The following is a 26078-nucleotide window of genomic DNA, read 5'->3' on the forward strand; positions in this document are numbered from 1 at the left end:
GTTTTGCTTGTGCACTCTTCTCTGAAAGTGCAACTTTAGAGCACTTTTCTTCAGGATTTCAGTTCATTGGGAACTTTTTGTGAAAGGTTGTGTAAGAAGCACAAGCTTTGTGTGTAGGCCAATATGCTTTGGAGATAGACTTGTCACGCTTAGGGATAAAGGAGTGCTTGTTTTTGCTCCTTTGAATACACATTTGCTGTCCTTTAAACATAATTTTTCTCATGGTAGACCTTTGGGTGGTATAAGTTAAGCTACAATTCTTGCATTAGTCCTCCAAAGTGTGTCACTCATGACAGAGATGCCTGTGTTCAATTCTTGAAGCTGCAAAATAATCTTATCATCAAAACATGCCACAAAATGTTATTTACCAAAACTTGGGACATTATAGAGAACTCCGTCTTCCTGCGAGGCAGTAGTGGAAGATGGCTGTTCCATTTTAGGTCCCACTTTTTCACTATAAACGCTACAGATGAGGAAACTGGTTTGTGTGTGAAGCTTTGGGGAAGGATGTTTTCCTTCTTAAGCATCCTATTTCTTTAATGTTTTAAGTCTAAGAAAATTATTGTTTATCTGTTCAGTGTGCCTAGTTAAACTGTTCAGATTCCATTCAGATGCAGTGTCCATTCTAACATCTTAACTTTGTTGGCAAAATGCTTGTAAAATACCAGTAAACGTACATGTTTCTTTTGTTTAGTCCTTGCTAGGGAGCATGTTTTCTATGAGCTATAATCCTGGGAAAGATGTAATAAGTAAATAATTGCAAGTAAGAAGTGCACAGACTTAGCTGATGAATCATTTTGTCCTCCTAAGCCAGTTGGTGTACATTGGCATAGCTCTGACTTTAGTGGAGCTATGGATATTGATTTATATTATCTGAAGTTCTCATGCCTAGGTTGCTGCTCCATTAATTATAAAGGGAGCGAGGAGACAAATCTAGTTGGCTGTTTCACCTAAGTAATTGAACACTTGTTTTGGTTTTGCCTCATCAATTCTTTTATTCTTGGAGTCTAAAACCATACCAAAAGTTACATAAAACAACCCAATGTATTTCCACACTGCTTTAAAGTGATGGTTAACCTTAAAGCAGGAAGAGTTATAACATTCTAAGCCTTTACAACCCCTCAGCATTTCTTCCTTGGAAGGCAGAAAATTTAGTGCAAACCTATGCTCATCTTTACTTTTTCTGTCTTCTGTTTAATAAGAGCTGCATCCATTGGCTCCTGTTTCTCAGATACATAAGTTGTTTTTTTAGGAACAATAGACAATGGGCTGTCTTTTTTCTTTCCCTACATCAATTTAATTACATATGTTTTCCAGACAGTACCACTGCTAATTCAGCAAGGCACATGTGCATGTTGCAAAAGCTCTTGTAAAAGAAGAATGATTGAGATTTCACATTTCTGCAGAAGGCAAACACAATAAAATCCTTGCAATTGGCCCATGTTTGCTCTGCTGTTCTAAAACTATAAATGTTTTATGGAAACACTGGGATTTACATGTACATTCATTCTTTAAGGAGAAGAATAGGTCTTAATCCACTGGGGACTTGGCTTACCAGAAATGTGAATCCTCTGGCCTTTCCACTCCTGCTGCGTATAGCTTTCTGGAATATGGGACGACACTCACACCAGAGTGCCACCAAGCTCCAAGGCAGATGGGTAACTGATAGGTGATTGCTTTGTAACTAAGTAGACTGCTTAAAAATACCAAATAGTAATGTAGTTACTGCAGTATGTTTCTGATTAAAAAAAGTCCATTTTGCATTCCTCATCCCAAAACCACATTTAGTAATGCCAAAAGAAGCAATGAAGTGATCTTCCTTACATAGCAAAAACACAAGAAAACCTACTAGTATTGAGAGGTTAGCATCCAAACTTTGATACATAAACACTATTACCAGTCACCTCATTACTGAATGATTGACCGACCTTTATCTGTCAAAGAATCTACTGGTAAGAGTGAAATCCATGCCATCATTTAAGTGGCCTAATCAGATTGTGCCTTCTGGCTTGGAAATACTGCATTGGTTTGCTTTTTAGGGAGATTTTTTCGTTTTGCTTTTTGTCTTTTTTTTTTTCTCTTTGCTGAAAAGCTCTTGAAACAACTATTAAATAAAGGCAAGCAGCTGACAGTCCTTTTCTTCCGTCAAAGTGTGGAAAAATGTAGCCATCTGCCTTTCTGTGAATTGTAAGGGAAGGAGGGGAAAGCTATGCTAAATATCTGAGGAATGATGAAGCAAGGCAAGCTGTGCACTCTGGTTTTCTGTATCAGCTGCATAAGTCATCCATCACTATTGCAGTTTGCAGCTGGGGATATTGCAGGGCTCTGAGATGAACTGTAGTGGGAGATGGAAACGTCCTGGTGAGTTGTCTGGCTAGTGTAGTTATGAGGCCTCTGCTGTTTACATTGTAAATGCTTCTCTGTTGCTGTAAGAAAACTCTGACAGTTTTAAACAAAAAGCTTGGATGACTTCTGTCTCTTGGAAAGGTCTAGACTGATAACCTGTCATTCCAATTTTGGTTAGGTTTGAGTTTTAAAAGTTCTTGGGAGTGGCATGCACACTGCAACCTTCTGCATTTTCCTAACCATGTTCTTCAGCTCACACACGGAGGAGAACTTGTAAGCAGAATCTGAATTTGAGAAGAAAGGGATGATGCATTATTGCCCTTCCCCACTGAAATGGTCACCTGTAGTTCAAATATTCTAGCATTTTCATTTCTTCCTCACTCTTCTCTTCTCTTTTGCCTGTACCTGCTGCTTTGATTGTTTTTCTGCCTGCCTCCTGTTCTTCCCCTAACCCTACCTCTTTGCTTAGTCCCCTGCCCTGCCTGAACTTCCAGTTCTGATATAATAACAGATATAATATACAGATATAATAACAAAACTTCCAGTTTTGAACTCCAGCCTCTCCTGGTTTTAACAATTCCTATGTTCTGGCAGTTCTCCCTACCATCAGCCTTCTGGATACTGTCAGAAGAAGAGTCCAGGTGTTGTTAGCGCTGGGATCTAGGAAGTGGTGTGACCGTAATAAAGGTAAGCGAGCCCCATCTCTCTTGGGAAAAGTAGAATGATTGAGATGTGGCAACCTCCTTCCAAGCCACTAGTGTGCTGCAGCTTCATTGCAATGCAACAGCAGTGTTTAGAATATATGATGTATGGTTTTAGTAGAGAGATATAGCCTAAATGGAAATAGGTCTTGGAAACCTTTCAAGCTAAGTTTTGAATTTCAGGGCTTTAGAAAAGTTTATAAATTCCTTCCCTAAAATTTGGAGATTTAACATTTTAGTTACAGTTTGCATAGTATATATTAGTTTTGGTAGCTGTGTTTTACTGAGAAATCTGCTGTGCTGCTTGTTCAGGGAACCTTTCTATCCCTACGCAACTGTAAATAATTCCTGTCTGTACCAGACTTCTCTGCTGGGTTTTCTCATGACTTTCAAAGGATTCTGAGTAGGCTTCAGTGCAGTGACTTTATGATGTATGGGAGAAGCTATTAGTGCTGTTTCCAGCATAACAGGATCCTACTTTAATTGTGGGACTGACATACCTTTAACACTCCTTTCTTAACCTTTTGAATACTAGAAAAGATAGTTGATGCAGCTTTTGTCAATTTAAATATAGGAAGTGTTTATTGGGATGGCCTCACTGTACTAGCTAGTGGAAGAAGGAAGAGAATTTTCTTTTTGTCTTGAACAAGAGGTATGTGCTGTACTAAATAACCTGTATGTGTACTGAGTGGTTTGTTATCTTTTAACCAAGCCTCCTGTTCAGTGTAGCACTTGCATTACCAAGAGTATCCACTTTCCCTTTTCCCAAGCCTCGCAGCTTAACCACAGAACAGACTGTTTTCCAAGGGTGTAAGTTCTTTAATTTGTCGTAGCTACTAGTGATAAATTATCTTTCCCATAAAGACACAGCGGGAAGGAGCTCAGCATAATTACTTGTGTTCCTTAGTTAGTATCCTTAGAGCAGGTTAAGCTGAAGGAAGGACCTGAGGGCTTAGAAGCCTCACAGAAGGTCAGGTGGCAAACTTGACTATGAACCACGTTTTCTCTTTGCATGACACTACTTCCCCTTGACCAGCAAAGCCCATTTCGTTTTAGACATTTTATTTTTCTATCTGCTCTGTCGGTGTAAGAACAATGTTCCTTTTTTAGAAAGCTTTTAGTTTTACTTTTCTTGGCTTAGATCTGAGGTTAGGTTTACAAAAACAATAAGCTGCTCAGTTTTTATGATAGTTATAAATATAGAATTGACTATTCATAAATCTAAATAAGGCTGTAAAATACAATGTGATTGTAAAATAAAGAATGGAAGGGATTTTTTAGTTTAAGCATATGGTCTTTGTTTCATGTGTGCTTACATCCCCTGCTCCACAAAAAACTCAGCTGAGCCATTGTAAATTATTCAGGTCAACAACTCCACCCTTTTGCATTAGATACCCTCAGTGTGACACACCACGAAAAGCTACCTACTTGGCAGTTACTGGGGAGCAGTATACTCGTGAGGAAGACCCCAGTTTTGATCTAATGACTGTTGACAGAAGACATTATTAATACTTTTTAAAGTTTGCTGATAGTTAGTAAATGCATGCCAGCAGGTTAAGATGCCTGCATCCTGATGCAGCCCCAATATGGGAGCTTAGAAGACTCCTCATTGCTCTGTGGTGACTCCGAGGGTAGGGGCTATGTCACCAATACCAAACGTTTTTGTGTTCGCTCTTAAGGTTTTGAGTATTAAGTTTGGTACTGATGATAGATCTATATCCCCCTCCAGGGTCCTGCAGATTACTGGGAATATAAGTCATTGGTAATGAAGTCTAAAGTTAGGGTTTCCTACTTCTCCCACGGGCCTGAGATGGGGGTCTGTTGCCTTCTACTATACCCAAAACACTGTTTTCTCTAGCAAAAATGTGATATAATGGACTTCATTTCCTTCAACAGAATTTAGCATGTGACATCTTATATGTACTGGCTTGTCACCCCTCAAATGCAAGATTTAATGCATTGCAATGTTTTTTAATGATTTTAGAGTATATCATATTATGGAGATTGGTAGCCAGTCTAGACTTAAAGTTGCAAATTGCTTTTATTCATTATGAAGTTCCATTTCATTGTTTTGTGCTCCTGCCCTATAATACTAGTATGCTTTTAAAAATAGTCTAAACTTGCTTGATGAACTGCACCCTGATTATTCCAGAAGCTGCATAAAGCAGCTTCACAGCCGGGGTGAGAAGTGTCTTTCAAGCCTGCAGCAGGTCTCACTAAATCTAGCTACCTACAAAAGAAAACTGAGATTGTGAGCTGCATACCTGGTTGTATCTGTGTTTTGAGAAGATATTACCCCAACAGCGTAAAGATCAGATCAATCACGTTTCCGTCTGTCTTCTTTTTACTGTTATTATTTCATTCCTCTTAAAGCTCTCTTGCGATTCTGTGACAACACATCCTTGGCAAAAGGCCAGCGTGGTGAGCCTGCCCTTCTTGGCAGATAGACTGTGTTGCATTCCCAGCTTAACACAGAGGGATGTACGCAACAAAAGTCTTATCCAAGAGCAGTGATGGCTTTTGTTTCAACCTTTAAGAACACCTACATCCCAAAAGAAGATAGGGTGTGGACAGGGTGCAAACTCCTCTGGGTAAGCATAAGACAGTGGGGATGTTCATTGTCTACAGGGAGGCCTGAATTATGCCTCCTGCTGGCTATGGCCTCCACCGATAGCCAACACTGAGCTTTCAGATTCAGGCTCCCTCTCACTTGGAGTCACCCCGATTCTGAGTGTCTTGGATTTTCTATCGTATGGTGGCACAGTCATAAGATGATAGATGAAGTTTTATCTGTGGCCTGGTGGTCTGAGCCTTCTTTTTGTGAATATGGGTGTTGAATTTCCCTATTTTGAGGGAACTGAGCTCAAGTCCTCCATCTGCTGGTGGGTGCCCTACGCCCCACGTCTTTTTCGTAAAAGATGTCTACCTTTGGGGCCGTATTGCAAGGAAAGGGAGATAACCTATTGCTGCAGGTCCTGAGCACAGAAAGGGGTTTGGGTGTGTGAACATACGTGGCAGATGTGAGCACATGACTTGGGGTTACAAGAGGTTTTGCATATAAAGCAGCCAATTAAAAACATGAAGCAGGCTGAGCAGTCCCCTGACTTCCCTTGCCACGTGCTTTTTTTCTGTGAGTTTCTTTCCAAGGCACGTGAGGCATGACTGTTTTTCTGCTCTGGGATTCAGTTGCTTCAAAGGCATGGTGATACTCAGTATAGCTAATGTTAAGTCCCTCATCTTTCTCTATTTTATATCTTAGAACTGACAATACTGGCACACTTTTCTAACGCATCTCTTTTCCTCATATCCAGAAAATGTGTTTTTCTCTTTCACGGAAATATGTACTATTCTTCTAGGAGATGTTCTGCGTATATTCCAAATAATGCCATGACAGATGAAAGCAAATATCACTCAGCTGGAAACTCACTAAACTTGAGCAGTTTCTTTTTGTCTGGAAAGCACCTGCTATTTTATGTACATCCCATAAAAATGATTTTACTAACCATTAATTTGCTGCTGCTATAAAACATTTAAACTTACTCCCTTTCACTTAGATGTGCAGCACCAGCCCTTGGTTACAGGTAAATGCCAGGTAATACCTACAGTAATTATAAATTGTCTCTACGCCCCAGAACTGATTCTTTTACCTTTCCCTGCAAAGTTTCCTCCTGCTCTGCAATGCCCACCCACACATTCATATACGCATTTGGGGACCTCAGCTGCAGGATCTGGGCTAACGTCTGTTTTGTTTTATATGCACATATACACACACACACACACACAGGATAATGAATACCTTAGTGAAGAAATGCCTAACAGTTAAAAATGTGTTTTAGATTATGTAGCTTTCTGTTTCATATGAGTATGTTTCATCCCCATCAGAATGGGCAAAATTTTCAGGCTCTTCTATAGGCAGGTAAATTTGGAGTTTATAGTTACTGAATTCATTTAAACAGAAATACTGTTGTATGGTAATGAAAAAAGATGCCACAAATTTGCGATGATCTAAAAAGGTTGTGGGGTTGGACTCAAATGGCCTAAGATGAATATGGTGAGAATCCCCGACCCATCCCCAAAACTGGATCTCATCAGCATCCTGAAACAATTTGGCAGCAAACTCCTGCTCTCAGGTCACTTTCCAGCCTTTTGACAGCTGTGTGCTCTCTTCATCCAAACCCATGAAAAAGACCTGTAATTCATTGGCAAGCTTCTTAAATTATTTACATGTGTTACTTGGAGCATTTGAAAGGTAATTTTAGAGACATGCTATTAGCCTAGGTGATAACATAATCCATAATGCCCAGTATTTCCCATTGTAAAATTTTGCACTCAGTTTTCTGTGATTTTTTTGCTGAGCTTTAACAGTTTGAACGGAAATTTTCCATTTTGGATATCTGTCTCAAGTGGACCTGGGGGTGGGGAAATGAGCTAAAACTTTTTTGATGAAGACTAAACAATTTCAAAGAACAAAGGAGACAATATCTTCTCCTTTCTTGAAATTTAGCAGCCTTGTACTTTGAAGAAATGGCTTGATGTTTAATAGGAGGCTGCCTTTGTATTAAGTATTCTCTTGCTCATCTAGGGAGGGTAAAAAATCCCAACTGGGTTAAGATATAAGACCTTTAAAAAGACTATGAAAACTGCAACTGAATCAAGAGCAGACGCTTGCAAAAGTTAAGTGATAATGTTTCTTATCCACAACATAATTCACCTGACTTTGAATTACTACACTGTATGAAATACACTGGGAATATGAGCACTGAGAGTTAACTGGTGCTTACAGTGTTGATATGGTTGTACCTTGTCTTTTCCTCTGGAAGGTGGGGATAAATCCACTTCAGGGTATGGATACAAATAAATTTTCATGAGCCACTCATGCGTTTTAGTAATAATATTGTAGAATGTATCCTGTAATAGAAAAAATAATTAATAATCATATTGTGCAGTAAATAGAGTCGAGGGCAGTGCATTGAGCAGCAAGAAAAAGGCAAAATGTTGAGTAACTGCTCTATAAAGGTATGCTGGTCATCCATGGTTGGTCTGGTGAGCATCCTCTGGAAAAACAGTCAGTGGATGTAATGCAGTACAGTACCATATATATATACACACATATATATAAACATACATATATATATGTGTAGGAAAACACAGGATAAAGCAAATTAAGATCATCTTTGCAACTGCCAAATTAAAATATTTTTGCATATGTGTATACATATGTATACTACAGAAATATAGGCAAATATTGTATCAAAGATGAAAATTCCAATCAGAAAGTGGATTAAAAAAAAAAAAGCCATGTTAATGCTGTTTAAATTTGTCTCTAAAATTGCCAACCATGTTAAACTCGGAAAAAAATTCAACTGCACGTTTACTTTCTTGCGGAAATAAAATATGAACAAATGTTATAACTGCTGGTAAGGCCTGAATTTCAATCAATTTCCAAATGGTCCTAGGACAGATGCTTCTAATAATGGCGAAGTGAGTGCTCCATTCATTATAACACAAACTTGTGCCCTCAGTAGACAGCCAGCGTTCAAAATATTCCCACTGCTTTACGTTGTCATGCATGCATGCTGACCGTTAACATTCATTAGCAATCTTTATTATAAGCTGGGTCCTGCTTTGGCCATAAGAGATCTGAGCTGCTATTCCTGGAATTGCTCTGCCGTTCAAGATTTATTCGAAGCCTAAATGTAACATTTCTTTTTTTTTGTGAAAATTCATTTTAGTGTAACAGCCAAGCTGATAACAGTAACCAAGAATGTGTCTGATTTTAGAGCTGGAGTTTTGACAATGTTTGTGCTGGAAGCAAGCTTCTGTTACTCTGGTTTATGTGTTACTGATCTTTGTTTTTCTTTTGTGGCTGGAACATAAAGTTCATGAATTGGTAAGGTTTGGGAACACCTGAGTCTTTTCAATTTTTGAGAGAGCAACATTTTTAGATTAAAAAGCTTTTTGATTTCCATTGCTAATAACTCATCTAGAAATTTTAGTTTTATCTTGTAGTTTCGGGCTAAATTAATAAACATTCATTACTGTTGCTTTGATCTTTTGGGGGAGTTATTTTTAGCAAGTAAAAGAAATTGTAAAATGTTATTATCATCTTAGATGCAACAGTGCATGTCCTTTTAATGAATTTTTATTTTCTTTAGTATTTTGGGTGTCTTGTAGCATTGCTCAACATTCAGTGTTTCAGTAATACAGTGTAACATCAGACACCGCTGGAACAGGGCTGATAAAAGCTCTAATGTACTGATTTTATTGTTTGCCTACCTAAGTATGCATGCTAAATATAGCAAAACTTTTATTTATATTTTTGTACAGACTTGAAAATTTGAGTTCTCAATAGGCAGCCCCAGAGTTGTGGTAACACATGATAAAGCATGGAATGTACCAGTGGGGATCCAAGTCTACAGGACAGGGAGAAGCTGTATGTCTCACTCCATCAACCTTGGCTGTAGGGGAAAAACTGACAGCTTGGGGTCCTAGTTGTGTCATCAGGTTGGAGAGGACTCTTCAAAATGTTTAAATGCTTCTCCACTTTGTAAATCAGACTTTTCATCCAAAACTAAGACAGCATATTAAGTTTCATGTACCTTGTCTCCTGCCTGGGCATATTTGAAAGACCTGCATGTCTGACAAGATTTCAGTCAACGTGTTAAGGTTTTACAATTTCTACATAAAGAAGAAGTGAAGAATAGAAGAAGGAACTATGCTGCAAGTTGGAAAATAAGAGCAGATAGTAAAATGTTTCCATTACAGATTTTTCCCCATATCAAAATATTTTACAGGATAATTCCACTTCAGACAAGTCATTTGAACCTGGCTTTGTTTGAGAAGAATAAGAAATAGAGATACCAAAAAATCTCCAATGAACCTTTCCTATTCACAGAATCACAGAATCACAGAATCACAGAATCGTATAGGCTGGAAAAGACCTTTAAGATCATCGAGGCCAACCGTAAACCTAACACTACCAAGACCACCACTACACCATGTCCCTAAGGACCTCATCAAAACGTCTTTTAAATACCTCCAGGGACAGTGACTCAACCACTTCCCTGGGCAGCCTGTTCCAATGCTTGATAACCCTTTCAGTGAATTAAAATTTCCTAATATCCAGTCTATTGTGGATGCAGCTACTGGTTCTTTACCTACTCACAGCTCTGGAATAAGCCAGTAAAGGAGTGTGAAACCCCATACAGAATAAAAGACAGGATTTGCATTATTTAGGTTCAAAATATTTCTTTCACTTGTTTTTTACCCAATTCCAATTGCATGTGTTTGTTTGTTCTGTTCTACAGACTGCTCTTCCAATTTTTCTATTTGTCTTTACCTCCCTACTCTCCCTCTTTCGCTTGTTTCCTTCTCTTGCGTCACCTCCGGTTGTCACAGCCCCTTGCTTAACTCTTCTATCATCTCTGTCTTTCTCTAATGCAGACTGTGCTCATATAGTCTCTTCAATAAGAAATTAAAAGTGAATGTTTATGTAGTGTAATCTATAGGATCTATGTATTTCTTACTAAGTGAAGGAGTTACACATATACATCTGTAATTGATACGAATAACTGCTATTATGCAACTGTGTGTATCTTAGAGAGAGCACCAGTTCTCCAGCCAGGTTATCCTTTACAACTCTTATTCAGATGACCCTTGATATGCACAGTAAGATACTGCTCTGGTGCTTTTCTTGGCCTAAGTAAATACAGTTGTATGAAACACAAAGCAGTAGTCCTTTTCAGGGCCTGTGATGAGTGAGGAAGCATGAATTTTATTGCTTACTTAAATTTGGAATTCTTGTCAGTAAGCCCCTGGTCTGCTTTGATTTGTATGATAAAATGGAAGGATACTAAGTGTGCTTCCTGGTTTATTGTTTGAACAGCCAGTGATTTTTTGTAAAGACATGGCAAAAATAGCTAGTCTAATCCCATCATTATCAATACAAGCAAAATGAATGCCACCTTTGTCTGTTCTGCAGCCTCTGCTCAGAGTTAAGTTTCTGTTGGAATTTCCTGGTTCCTGAATTCAATTCTAGGTGGAGCTCTCAATATTAAATGGATTTATCTTTAAAGGTAGCAGGAGGTGGTGTGTCCAAACCTAATGAAGAACTACCATCAACAGCAGTAGTGCAGATACCTTGGGAGACAGGTGTAACAGGTCAGTGTGAAACGTGGGGTATTTTGAGGGTAACAGAACACTGCCAACTAACTGGGTAAGGAGAACATGGAATTTTACATTAGGTTAATGCTTGCTGGTACTTGGTGGGTTTGGCTGGAAAAGGGAGATTTGAGGAAATGCATCTCCAAGATTCTGGCAAGAGCCACATGGAACTGGTTAATGGGAGCATGCAGAACCTTATCTTAGGCAGTGATGATCAGTTAAAACTCAAATTGTCAGTGAAAAGGACATGTATTCGGTATGTGGGCACTCACAGCTGGCAATAGGATGTGAGTAGCATAGAAATGTTTTTTGAAAACTAGGTGCAAAAGGCAGAGAGCAATTAGAGCAACACATTAAAAAAAGAGGCTTATCTTGTTCTCGTCTTAGCTTCACTCAATGCTCCCTCAAGACTGTTCTTAGGGCTTTATCTCAATACCTCTTTTCAGCAGGAGAGATCAGATCTTTGAACAAAGCTGGTGTTTGATCTACAGTGTCATCGGTGGAGGCAAAGGCCCTCATTGCAATGTCCTTGATATTATGCCTATAGGTTTTTCTGCTATTAGACTGATGTCCCTTCATCTCCCCCAGTTTGTTGGGACATTTCTTATCTATGCTATTTTCTACTTTTCTGCTGCTGCCACTAACGTCTGTTTGGTCTAGTTCCATGACAGCGAACCAGCTGTAACCATGTAGTCATGCACCCTGTAATCACAAAAGGGATGTTTTGTTCTCCACAGTAGCTAGCTGGAATTGAGGTGTTTCTACTTCTTAGCTAGCAGGAACATTTCTCTTCCATTTTTTTTGCTGAGGATCTGACATTCCCACTCTGTGCTATAACCCCGTCGTGAAGTTCTGCAAAGGAGTAGTTTCTGATTCAGGCTGTCCATAGACCTTCACTGCACTGAAAGTTCACAAAAGAGTAGGTCAAGTTATAAAACTGTACTTCACAGATACGAACCTGCATTAGACTTATAGTTTTGCCTAATCCCATCCTTACCTTTTGCTTCCAATTTTTTTGAGTCTAACAGTCCAGGAAAAATGACCTGTTAAGAGTTTAAAGTTCAGTAGGGTGTTAATGCCTAGCTTCCTGTTACTCAGTTGGGGCTTTTTTGGAAATGTTGTAGTTTTACTATATTTTGACAGATCTCTTTCAAAACTTCTTACAAACCTTATAAACAGTGATGAGAAAGGAATATTGTTTGGTGTCTTCTGGGAATGTGGTTGGTGTCTGAATGAAAAAGAGAAGATTGAGAAAAGTTTCAAGTAGGGGACTAATATCTGCTTTGAATACAGTCTTCTGCCACTGCTCTGCAATACATAATTTGATATTAAAAAGTGAAATGCTAGACTGAATAACATGCACTAAAGAACAAAAAATTAGCCATGGACTGAGGACACACTAAATGCTTGACTTCGATGACAAGTTTCATGCTTTTGTTGAGTGTTTGACTGTTTTGTTTTTTTTTTCCTGAGATCAGTTGTGATTAAACTAAACCTACTATATTTAGATCAAGTGTTAATTCCTTGTGTATAGCAAAGCACACAGTCAATATGTGTGTATTAACACATACCTGTCCCACACTGTCTTAAGGGATGGAGGAAAGGACATGTGCTTCTGAAAACAGCAGGTAAGGGTTAAGAATCTAGTGCATATCTCTTTAGGGAAAATACCCTCCAACTTAATATGACTTCTGTTTAACATATATGTCGGCTTTTTGTCTTTCTTTAACATAGGTAATGAGAGTGAAAGGGTCTATGTTCTCTGCTTAGCATTCACTTTTTAGTCCCTTGAGCAGCATTTGCAGTAGGCTGATAGACCATGATAGCCATTTTTGTCTGATAAACTCAATTAAAATGATGTTATCAAAATAAAAAATAACTTTTTGAATCATAAATATTCATAGTGATAGTTGGAAAAATGAAAATTTGGGAAAGAGGAGATAGATCTAAATGAATTTGAGAGCTTCTTAGGAATCAAATGTTTAATAGTATTGGTTTATAAATTCTCTTCTTTCAATTTTCCCACAGTAATAACATGTTTTTATACAAAGAAAGAAACTGCTGGGGGTGGGGGCAGAGAGATGGTACCCTAGTGAAAGCATACATAAAATTCAGTTGCTGTTGTTTGGAGAGAGTGAATCAGTGAAATATCTTAGTGCATACTATGCAGTTTGATGTAATGTGATAGCTGAACTTTCACATTTAAAAAGAAATAGAAATACTTTTTCCTAGTATCCATGTGTCCTGTTCTGAGAAGCAGTAAACCTGGTGGCTGGACAGGTTTATGGGGTTGGTTGAAGCCAAGAGAATGTTGATGGTCACCTCTGATGGGCCTGTCCAGGGTGCAGCTGGAGGGATTAGCAGCATGTCAGTAGTAACTTCTGAGGAAGGAAATGCTTAACATATCCAAGATGGGATTTTATTACATTTCTACAGCACTGTTGTATGGCATCTTGCATTTCATGACACAGCTGTAAAAAGTACAATGTGGTCCCAACACTGCTGCATGACAGGGCAGCTACTGGCTCCTGGCAGGGCTCACTGACTTCAGCTGTGCTCCATGCAGCCCATCATCCATCTGGATTGACTGGCTCATGGAAGAAGCTTTAAAGTACACGCTTCCCACTAGTATGTCCTCTGAGAACCCATAAAAAGGAGAAAGTTATTCAGAGGCACTCAAATACTGGCAAGATCATTATAATTTTCTTTTTTTCTGTGTTGTGCAGTTCCCCACGAACGTCAAAGATGGGCACAAGAATCAGTGCAAGGGTTCAGCGGGTTGTCAACAAATGGGGCTTGGTATTTGCCTTAAATGATGCTGATCTCAGTATATTAAAAAAGAAATCAACCCTGCTGCTTTCCTCCAATAAAAGGAAGAACGTAGGGGGCATGCACATTCTGTGCGGTTCTTCTGCTAATTAGTGGTTTGCAGGAACTGTACATGAAAAGCTCCCCACTGAGCTTACTGAATTTTATGTAACAGCCTTATTATCTGGTATTAGTGTTAAATATCCATTTTCTCTCATGCCCCCATACTGGTAGATGAAAACTTACTGTTTGGGCTTCTTATGTTGTTGGCTTGATTGTACATAGTGCTAAGGGAAGACAAAAATCCTTTTTAAATGAGCTCAGAGCAAGAAAAATCTGTTCCAGTTGGAAGAGTGCTTGGGATTATTTTGGAATGTGTTGTTGTGGCTTTAGCAATAGTTAAGTAAAACTACCGTGTAATATTTTAGCTGCCTATGGGACTCTTCAAAAAGCAAAACCTATGATGTCATTTCTCCCATCTTCCCTGTTGTTTTGCCGGAGGGAAGAGGGAAGGCATGGGGTGGAATTATGAGAACAGTCTCCAAGATACACTTTTGTTAGGGTTACAGCTTGAGGATACTTGAGAGTCTATTGCTTTGTCTGCAACTTTTCACATGCTTTATGTTCCCCATATATTTACATAGCTTTTGATGTTTATATGTATGGGGGCTGGCTGCTTTAAATATTTAAATTGTTATAAAGTAGATAACTTTCTTGAGTTGTGATTTGCTAATTGAATTGTATGACCAGAATATTTAGTGTGAGATAATGTAAATAGTCAGTGCAAGACGTATAGCAATATGGTAGAAAGTCTGAAAAAGCTGATACATGCCCTTGTTTACTTCCTCTGGATTCCTGTGGCATTTTTGGCATAAGCATTTTGGTGTAACAAAACGATATTTGATAAATCTACTGCAGCAAGCTAACACTGATATCCTGCTGTGTTGCTTTGTTGTTGGTACATTTGTAATATAAAAATTCAATATTTAGACACTGCCTTTAAAGAAGAACATGAGGAAAGGATAACTTGTGCTTCTTTTGAGCCCTTGTTTTGTTTTGCTAGTACTTGCAATAGAGATGAGGGGTTTCCTACTACGGGAAAGTCAGGAGCATTTTGCACTGTTGAGCACCTACTACTTTTATTCCCAAAGATGATTACAGATTTTTGATTTACACCTAGGAGTTGCCAGCCTGGTTTGCTTGGGTACCACTGGCCATGACAGCTCATGCAGGAGAACATATGTTTTCATCCTGGCCTCTTTTATTCTCTTAGCAGACACTACGATGTACCCTAATATTTTAATTGATTCAGGGTGTGAGTATGAGGCTGCACTTCCTCCGTGCACTCCCTTACACCCTGAATCAGTTCAAATCTGTTTCTTTGCTCACCTACTGACAACCTGTGTCTTGTCGACCCCCATCGGCAGGTGGCTTATGACTACCTATGTGGCCTGTAAAGCCAATGCTTCACACAAGCAATTCAGAGCCATCTCCTGCCAGTGTTTCACAGGTCTTTTCAGTTATGTCTGCTGCAGGTATATTTTCTGAGGGAAATATTGAGCCCTAAGGGGCTTGAAAATAACTTTAATTTCACTTCTAATCACTAGGAGGATTTAAACCCTTTTTCGGAAGGCTCTTCCACTTCTGAAATATTTCCTCCCTACGTCCCATGCAATGCCTATATTGCCATAAATTGGCAGTGTGTGCCCTCTGTGCCTGTTGCTGTATGCACTTAGCCTCTAGGTAAAGGAGCTGGGGCTATTCTTGACAATTTTCACTATTTACCTCTTCAAGTATCCTTCCAAACTCTCCCCATCTTTCTTCAAAGGCATTTCTTTAATCTCACCACTTGTGATTACTTTAGTCCCTTCACCTTTCCTTTTCCTCTCTGATGTTGGTCCTGCCAGTGGGCTCCAGCTTTCCCCATTCAGCCCAGGAAATTTCTAGTTTAGATGACAATGTGGCTTTTGAGATTGTTTTGGAAAAGGATTTATTCTCAGATGATGTTCCGTGCTACCACAGTATAAATGTACTTATTATGAAGAATTAGAACGAGAAGATTTACTTGTGAATAACCATATGCTTGGGAAATGCTTTCTCTCTGTATGTTTGCAATATGCCCTTTTACTTCTTCCCTTCAGTCTCTAAAACCTCTGGGAACCGGATACTGAGCAAAATGACAGGCTATATGGACTGCCTTAAAGGGTGCTTCTACATTTAAAAGTTTCATTGTAAACTTTTGGTGCATAGGTAAACTCATGCAATGAATTTAAGCGCATACTATTTTATACAATAGTCCAGAGTTTGGGAAACAATTCTGGTTTTGGTGATGTAATTATGAGGTCTGAAAGGAACCATATATGGTCCTCTGGTCCTGAGATGAATTTGCACTGCTGGTGTTTGAGAAGAAAAAACTCCCTAGATAACTGTATCCGTGAGATTCATGTTAGTCCCTTAACTTAGTTAATTACTTCTCAAAGCTGAACCAGACTTAATCGTATCATCAAAGCATAATTTATTTTGCTTTATAAAGTCTTTTCCATCATCTAGGAAAGCCAACTTGGATCTTACAACTAAGGTACTGAAATGATTTGCCTTTTGCATTTTATTTTAAAAACAACACTTCCTTTCAATGTGAACTTTCAATTTCCTTTAACAGTGGAAAGAACAGCATCTCATAAAGGTTAACATTTGTCAATCTGTAAATGAAATCAAGCTCCATTACTACATTATCTATACCTGTGAAAGGGGAAATAATTCACTGTGATTGTTTCTCTCACACATTACCATTACTGTGAATATAGTTCATACATAGTCTCCATATGGCATTGGATATTTTCACCAATGTCCTGCAATCTGTAAGTCATTTTTTCAGGTGATGTCTATTTTAAAATTATATATAATTTTCATCATTACATCCACAGTATAGGTACTTTAAATTAACATTTTAAAAGTAAATGGACCATAACCACTTTTATAGATCCTTTTCCTAGTGGCACGTGTGTTCACATTTGGACACTAAATAATAGTTTCTCAGACTGACAGAAGCTTTGACATTGTAAAATAGATAAAGCTGCAGAGTTATGACATGAAATTTTGGGACACTAACCCAAACCAGTAGGCTGAAAGTTCAGGGAGAAATGAGCACGTAGATGCAGAGAGGTTTTTCCTCAGCTGTGACTATTATGAGTTCCTTAAGACAGAGATCTCTTAGGCTCATAATAACACAGTGCTCCCCAGTCTCCTTCACTGTTGAATTTTGGACTCAAGGAAAGCTAACCTTCAGATCTCCTTTTTTTTGGAGGCTTTTAAAAAGCTATTATTTTCTGATGTTTGCCTCAGTTAAAGTGATTTTTTTCACATTTAAAAATCATACAATGCTGTTCAATGTGAAAAGCTTGGTCCCTTAGCTTTGAAGCTTTCCAGGCTTCCCCATAATCTGCTGTAATTTAAGACCATCAAAATGGAGATTTTAAGAGGCTATTTCTCTTTTAAAATATTTAACTATTTCTGTTTGTCCTGCTTGAATTCGAAATCACTTATGACAAATTCCTGAGAGTGTTTTCAGAAATTTTCATGTCTTAAGAGGAAGGCTAATGTATACGCAAGAAGCAGATGCACGCTGTGAGCTGCTGTTGGCTCACTTACCTCCCTTCTGCCTTCTCCCCCTCGCAGCGGCCTCTCCAGTGCTCCTGGCAAGCTGGTGACAAGTAACTTAAGACACAAGATTTCTAGACCGTGCTTAATTTTTCTTTCTTCTCAGGTGAATTGCTTCACATATAGGATGTTTGCCTGTACAAATAATTTTGCAAGATCATTCAGAGAAAGGAAAAAAATCAGTTAAACTAATGAGGTAAGGTTGGTCAGAGCAATAGCTCTGAAGACAAACAGTGGAAAAGGATTGCCTTTTCCAGGTTATCCAAGATGCTGAATGCAGGCTGTACTGCTGTTGCCAAGCTTTTGACATCTTTCAAAATTGTAATGATAAGTTTAAACCCCTACTGGTATCCCTTTGGGGAAAAGCTGTCAATGAAATGTAAGCTACCAATCCAAAATAATGGTATATTTTGAATCTGAGAGTTGAGTTAAATTAATGTCACTTCTAGAAGACAAATATGATAATCTTTGCTGTTGCTCGGTTTTTCAATTGAGGCATTTGTTGCTTAATTACATTTGACTTGTATGCATAAATAACTTTGCAAGGTTAATACATTATTTTCTAGTAAGTATCTGGACACTTTCCCATCTAAAACTAGTCAGTGTTCTCATAATGCCCCTTTTCTCCCCATCTCCCTCCTCACCTTCAACTCCCCCCTGCTGTCCAAAATGCCCTAGAATATTGTTCTGAGGGGAAAGGCATCTGTGCATCCACAGGCATCAAGATTAAGGAAATAGCTTCCAGATTTAACGCCCTGCAAGGCTGGTGCTCAGCTGATAAATACAGAATCACAGAATCACAGAATTGTATAGGTTGGAAAAGACCTTTAAGATCATCAAGTCCAACCGTAAACCTAACACTACCAAGACCACCACTATACCATGTCCCTAAGCACCTCATCCAAACGTCTTTTAAATACCTCCAGGGACGGCGACTCAACCACTTCCCTGGGCAGCCTGTTCCACTGCTTGATAACCCTTTCAGTGAAGTAAAATTTCCTAATATCCAGTCTAAACCTCCCCTGGCACAACTTGAGGCCATTTCCTCTTGTCCTATCACTTGTTACCTGGGAGAAGAGACCGACCCCCACCTCTCTACAACCTCTTTTCAATACAAAGCTTCCAGTTCAGCATTTCAGCCCAGATTCAGAAGACATGGCTTTGCCTTGTTACAGTGTTTTCTTGCAAATTTTAACAGTAGTGATGGAGTTACACCAGCTGAATGGGAGGAGTACTAATTTTAGAGAAGACCAGCACATGCCATACAATCACACTATAGCTGAGGTTGGGAGGGATCAACTAGATCACCTAGTCCACACGCCCTCCTCAGAGCAGTGCCAACAATAATAGACAGGACCGTGTCCAGTGGAGTTCTGAATATCTCCAAGGACGGAGACTCCTGCAAAAAAACCGACCTCGTATGAGCAAGTGTACTGGGTTTATTGGCGAGTTTTCTGTGTGTGGGGAGGGCAGAGGGGTGCTGCAGGGGCAGCCCCTGTGAGGACACAGCCAGTTCCAGCCGGCTCCAACGGCCGCACCGCAGGGCCCGGCTGAGCCCCTCAGCCACGGGCGGGAGCCTCGGGGAAAGCCTGGGGAAGGAAGGGCAAAAGATGGATAAGAAACGGGTAAGAAATGGGTACGAAACTGGGTAAGAAAGAGCAGCCGGGGTTGAGGGAAACAGGGTGAGAAACAGCCCTGCGAGCCCCGAGGGGAGAGCAGGAGGAGGGCAGGAGCCGCTCCAGGCGCCCCGGCAGAGATGCCCCTGCGGCCCCTGGAGACATTTCCGCTCCCCACCACATGTTACTATCTATATTTGGTAGAATCTAGTGAAATTATTAACTTTTTTTTCAGGTCTGTATAAGGCCTGTGTTCTCCTTAGACATGAACTCCACAGATCCTTATTTTCTCTCTTCAGTGGAAATCCTGTCTAGAAAACTGATTATTTGGCCTAAATATAACAGCTAAGGAGTAAGCTATGCCACTTGAATAGCTATGCACAGTAATTCCCAATCTTACTTTGTAACCTGCATTCCTATGCAGAAGTGCAGCAGTGCCAACTTCAGTGATTTTTGTGCTACAAGATGACTGATCAGGCCAACCACACCTTTTCTCACTGTCTTTTTAAATGATGGCTCTTTACATTTACATCATGCCGCCTAATTTTTTGCCTTTTCTGAGCAATTAGTTGAAAGCTGGAAACAATGGTAACAGGTAACCCATGGAGGAGAAAGGGCTTTCTGTTTAAAAACAGAGAACATGAATGCTAATTTTGACCCTAAGGTACGTTTCTGGCAAAGTAGGTTAGCTCAAATGTTGTTTTGTTTTTCTCTAGTAGGAGTACCTAGACATCTTAATCCCATCCTTGATACTGTCAAAGAACACCTGGAAGAAGCCTAATAAACATGGAAATACTTCAAACACTTTATTTTTTGGAGTAACAGTGTTAATTTTAGAAAACGTTTTGGGCCAACTCAAGCAGGCACTATTGTGAAGAAATCGTCAGTATAAATTGTGTTCTGCAAGGGGAAAAGAGACATAAACATGATTTTTTTTTTTTTAAATATGTGCTATATCTGTGTCATTCCCATGCCACCTTTAACCATTGGAGGTTTAAGAAGGAAGATAGCTGATTACTGCTAAAGTTCTGTGAGGAAAATCACCAGTTTCACAGGGCAGTATTTCCATGATTTAGGTTGGCATTTTGCGCTTAAGTCTTTGTGACAACTGTGCTTTCCTCACCACCCCAGCTTCTGAACTTTGAGCAACTGAAAGCCCCTTGCAAACCGAGATGAGGCTGCCCAGCTGTGCAGACGCGATTGTGTCCTGGGATGTGGGAGCAGCTCCCTTTCTCCAGCTGGTTGTGGTATGGAGAAACAGTCAAGAGAAGCACACCTTGGTTGGCTCCTGAGCAATGTGCCGTCTTTTCTCCTGCTTCAAGGCTCACAGATGTAGTTGGCCGGTAGACTGATCAGCTGCATCCAGCCTGTCTTTGAGGAGCTGAAGAGAATGTGTGCACCATATTTTTTGTGATGAAATATAGCAGGTAAAGAATCATTAATTATATTATTACACTGTCAGTTACTGTGATAACAAAATATTTTTGTGAACCTTTCAAGCATGGTCTCATGTGTGTGGGGGGTGGTTTAGTTTCTTCTTCTGGTTTTGGGTATTTGCCTACAGCACAAGGAATACTGTGTGGCTTTTGCATCAGGTGGGTGGGGTCCTAGTCATCTCAGTCCCAGAGCAATATGAACCTATTTGAACAAACAAACCCCTCCTAGCTGGAGATCAGCTTCGTATAGTTCCTGCAGGTCCAGCCAGTTCTCTCTGTGCATCAGTGCAGGATTTATGAACAGAAGTCTATTTAAAATGTCACAAGACTTCTACCCTGCATTGTGAACTTTAACTGCCACCACCTGCTCCACACCCACACAGACTTAGTGAACTTGGATATACAGCTAATAGAAAACACTTAGTTTCAAAAATATAAATCTACATACAATACTGAATGCAATAAAAACTTTCAAAACAAGATGTATTTCCAACCTCCTTTGCTTGGGGTGAAGTGGACATGTGAAGCCCACGGCACAGGGTTGGTATTTTTATCTGTTATGTCTCACGCAACTTGATAGCCTCACTCATGCAGTAAGGTAGGTGTAGCCTAGCAGTAGAGGTTGGTGTCACTTCACACACACTCATGCCCCTGACTGGAAGTCTGAGAAAACCTGCATCCCACTCGTGAGCTAAAATGCATGTCCTGCATTCTTTGCTGCTCAAGGCAAAGAACCTTTGCAGTCCTCCAGTTGGTTTGTGTCCAAGTCCAATCCAGGTCCTACAGTCAAAAAATATTGGTATCTGGATAAAGTAAAGGTAAATGTGTTTCATAATGAAAGTCAAAGAAGATTAAATGAGAAGTTTCTCACCACAACTGGTTTTTTTCTCTGCTAGTGAAGGATATATTATTTATTTTCCCCTAGGAAAGCTCTTGGTAGATTGCTTTTTCTCATCTTCTGTTTTGTGACCTTGGTTGTGCTAGAGCTGCAATTTTATGCTTGTCTCACTATCACTAATTTTTGCTGACAGTTATGTTTATTCAAATGTAACTGTGTGATTGCAAACATGACAATATCTTTCCAATACCTGCTCTCAGTCTTGTGAAATCTAGTGACCTGCATGTGTAAGTGGTTCTGCTTTTAATTCAGATGTCTCACTCCTGGTTTTGTGGGGACAGGGCACTGATCCTGCGGCTCTGACAGCAGTATTTTGCAACTACATAATCTGACTTTGTGGCTCTGCTAAATCCTTTGTATCAGGGAGGTTGAACTTGGTTTGCCCTTTCTTTCACTCCATTGTAACACTGATGCTTTTGCCTGTGCTTCCACCTTCTTGCCTCTTTCCTCCTGCCAGTTCATTTTGGTCCTGTTGTCCCATTGTTCAGACTTGGATATTGTCCTTGCCGTAGCCCTACTTCTGATGTCAGAACTCCCTCCAGTTCCCTTTCAACTCCTGACCATGAGCCTCACATATGTAAAATGGATTAAATGTCATCCTTTTTAGAAAAAATAAAGGCATGTTTCTTTTTTATTAAAATAACCAAAAAAAGGCAGAAAAACCGCCTGTTCTCAGACCAGACTACTTCTTTCTGTTGCTGTCTCCATTATTTCCATTGCTCACCCACCACAAAGATACTGCTCTTTTTACTTTTTTCTCCCCTCCCTTTTCCTGTGCAGGATGCCAAGCACACAGGAAGGAAAGAGAGGGAGAAATAGTAATAATATTAACTAGGATCCAAACAGAATAAATTTCTGAGTAATGCTGACACCTCCCTTCCAGTATGCTTGAGTGAGTGGGGCAAATGCTTTGCAGAAGTGATCAAAAAAAATTCAAAGAAAGACAGTTAGGTACACACAGATCTGAGTTAACAAAAATGTCTTATCATGTCTCAACTTAAACTTGTAATAAGTTACGCTAAAGTTACAGGAACTGTTCATATGCATAAAGCTTGGATAAAATTCACTTGCTGAATTAAGGGTCCAAGTTCTCTTCCCTATTGTATAATAGTTTTTGAAGTAAAACAATAGTCTTTGTAAATGATAAAATGAAAGAACCCAAGAAGGAAACTTAGCAGGAACAATGAGTACTTTATATCTCCCCCCCTTCTCCCTTCCCTTAGATTTGGCAGGATCCTTCAGGAATGGAAAACATATCTTAACATTAACCAGCATACATGAAGTGATTTCTCAAAATTTCTGCTGTTAGTAACCTTTGAGCCAAACTTTGAAACTCATGCATGCATACAATGTTCATGGTCACCTTCCTGATGTTTATCTTTAAGTGTTTTTAATGAGTCCACAGTGCAGACAAGATGCTGCTAGGAAAGAAAATAGTTGTACATATAAATGACTTGGAGAACCATGCAGTTGCAAAGATTATTCTTTCTTATGTGCCTTTGCTCATGTGAAACTGAAGAACTTCAAAAATGTGGCCTTGAAGGATAATTTTAAAGCAGCTATTCAACTTGGATCCAGTTGTGTACGCATAATTATATACATACATGGCCTGATGGTTATCTGACATAGGTTTTATTGCCAAGGGACACATTCCATTATTCGTAATGCACACTAGTGTAAGTCTACTGTGCCTACCTTTGGATTTATGTTGCTGCAGTGCTTGAGAGCCCTTGTCATGGATGAGGAGTCTGTTGTATTAGGGTCTGCACAAATGGAGAATGAGTAGATGTTCCCTGCTCCCAAGAGCAACTCTCCACAACCTATTTGGATGCCTGACAGTTTGTTTTTTTTTTCTCAGCTGCACCTCAGACTTGGGACGTTTTTTCTCAAGCATCAGCTAAGTATAATGCTTTCATTTTACATTGACGACAATACAGTGTTTAAGAGGTTTTTCATATTGCAAACCCAAACCATGATCTTAGTAATAGAACTCTTTCATAATATTTTAATCTCCGTCATCAAGAAAACTTGCAGGAAAATTCAGTGTATGTATGTAAAATGGTTAAATGGTGTTGCAGCCATGTCTGTCTACTAGTATGTGCGATAGTGTTGAATGAAGCATGGAGTGAGGTTTTTTTCCTTTTGTGATTAGATTGTTAGAGCTTAAACTTGGTGTGTTCATCAGACTGAAAACTATCACAGGTGAGCATACGGATAGCTAAAAGATGTCAGTGCTCATATCTACTATACAATAAAAATGAAGAGTGAAGAGGCACTAATGACAATTTGTGGAGTGCTTGAGTTAAGGAAAGAAGGAAGGTGCATACAGGGACAGTAACATTGCTCAAAAGTGGTGAGGTTGGTGACTTCACAACCTCTATGGGCAATCTGTTTCACTCCTTCACTGTTGTCATATGCAGTTCGCAGTTCTCTTGTTTCAGTTTACGCTCATTGCTTCCCATCCTCCCACTGGGCACCACTGAGAAGTGCCTGACATCATCTTCTCGATGACCTCCTTGTATGTATTGGAAAACTGCTACTAGGTCCTGTTCTCCTCCTACTACGCCTTCTGTTCTCCAGGCTGAAAAAGCCCCGGTGCCTCAGCCCTCCTCACAGGACAATGTTCCAGTCCCCGAACACTGAATTTGCTTTAGTTTATCGATGTCCATCCTGTATCAGAAGACCAAAATCAGACACAGCTTTCTAAATGACATCTCACAAGTGCTGAGCAGAGGGAGACAATCCTTCTCCTTGATGTGCTGGCTGTGTCCCTGTTAACACAGCCCAGGGTGCTGTTGGCCGTCCCTGCAGCCAGGGCACACTGCTGGCTCATGCCCAGCTCGCATCTGCCAAGGCCCCCAGGTCCCTTCCCGCAGAGCTGCTCCCAGCCAGGCATGGACCAGCCCGTGTCCTTGCACCAGAGCTTCCTGCCCACAGGCAGTGCTTGGTATCTGTCCTTGTTTTAGTAACCTAACACATAAATAAAATGTGAATAGTCTCTTAGTGCAATTTGCATGCAATTGCTGTATCATTCCTGTAACATTTGCTAATCACACCATCATGACTGTATGTGTACTAAAATGCTATATATGAAACTACAGAGATTTTACAGTGTCATCCTAGCTATGTTGTGCTACTTAATTAACACTGATCAATCCTTAAAATTCAGATCCAAAACCTGAAAAACCTAAGTAGGAGTCAGGAAAGTGAGATAGTGAGGTGAGATTGAATGTTGAAATGCAGATTCAGATTTGCAGCTGACCGTACCCAAGGTCCAGACAAATGCAGGCGATGCATCTGGAAATGCAAAAGGAGATGGGATTACATTCTTGGCCCAGGTTCCCTTTTTGCTGATGCATTGCAGCTGTTTGATTAAAGAGGATGTCTCCTGAACACCATATATCAGTACACATCAGTTTATTACTGTCGCCTAAGGTGTGTCAAGCCACAGAAAAGCAATGAGCAGAGACAGTGAAGTTCCATAGAACCTGCTATAGACATGAATCTAGCTCTAGCTCCTTCAAAACCTCTTCTAGGACTTTTTTTTTCTTTAATCAGTCTCCAGATCCTATTAAACAGGAACAAAAAGAGGAAGTACACAGTATCTACTTTCTACAAAGCAGACTGTATTTATTTGTTTAAGTGAGACAGAATCTCAATGTCTTCAGTCTTTCTTAAAAGCAGATTTAAGCAAATCATCCAGGCAGCCAGCCAGGCAGAGTGTGCATTTTTAGGCACTGACTCAAAGACAGTGTCAAGACATATTAAGCCGGGTGCCTAGAAATAATATATATGAGATTAAAAAAAGAATACTAAAAGATCATCTTGCCACAGTTGTCACTGATTATTTGATACAGGAGAAAGAGAAATTGCATTGTAAGCCATAAAAGGGTGATGAAAAATGCTTTGAAATATTAAGCTAATACAGTATCTAGGGCTGAATGCCATCTGATTGCTACTTCTCAGACACTTCACTATTGTGCGTCACCTGAATCTAGTCTACAAAGAAGCTGATTCAAACCACCACCTTCCCAGAAAAAGCGCAGTTTTTTAATTACTTACTTGTGTGGAAAACTTGCTGAAATGATTGTATATCCCAGTAGGAGATTGCTTTATATTAAGGATATAAAGCAGGATGGAACAACTACCTTGATTTCCCCCTTTCTTTTAATATGTGTGTGCAGCAGTACAAATTAAGCATCTCACCCAGATAATATCATTTATATGATGAATAACTGATTTTGTTCTTAATCTTGAGCGCTGAGATGGGAGCAGTATTTTCCTCAGCTTTGAGAAAAGCGACAATCATAGGTAAAGTTTAACAGTTTTCGTGGCAAGATGAAAGTTTAAGTGGCAAGATAAGTTTCCTTTTCTTTTTAACTCAACGCGCTGTCACTAATAACATCGTACTTTTACCAGCTGAATATACCTTTTATCTAACGTACTCTGCAAG

At 39.6% G+C, this 26078-nt stretch overlaps 1 long non-coding RNA gene across 3 annotated transcripts in view; it reads left to right on the forward strand.

Annotated features, from left to right (window-relative positions):
- Positions 1 to 2298: 2298 nt before the first annotated feature.
- LOC140647911 (uncharacterized) overlaps positions 2299 to 26078 on the forward strand; it is a 42158-nt gene continuing 18378 nt past the window's right edge. For 2 of the 3 annotated variants that reach the window (XR_012041016.1, XR_012041017.1), the window contains exons 1-2: positions 2299 to 2361; positions 2941 to 3033. This is a non-coding gene — a long non-coding RNA (uncharacterized lncRNA). Of the gene's footprint in view, positions 2362 to 2940; positions 3034 to 17781; positions 17837 to 26078 lie in introns of those variants that run through there. The other variant, XR_012041015.1, reaches the window with a different exon arrangement.

Source organism: Ciconia boyciana, chromosome 2 (genome assembly GCF_034638445.1).
Source record: "Ciconia boyciana chromosome 2, ASM3463844v1, whole genome shotgun sequence".
NCBI classification, from domain to species: Eukaryota; Metazoa; Chordata; class Aves; order Ciconiiformes; family Ciconiidae; genus Ciconia; species Ciconia boyciana.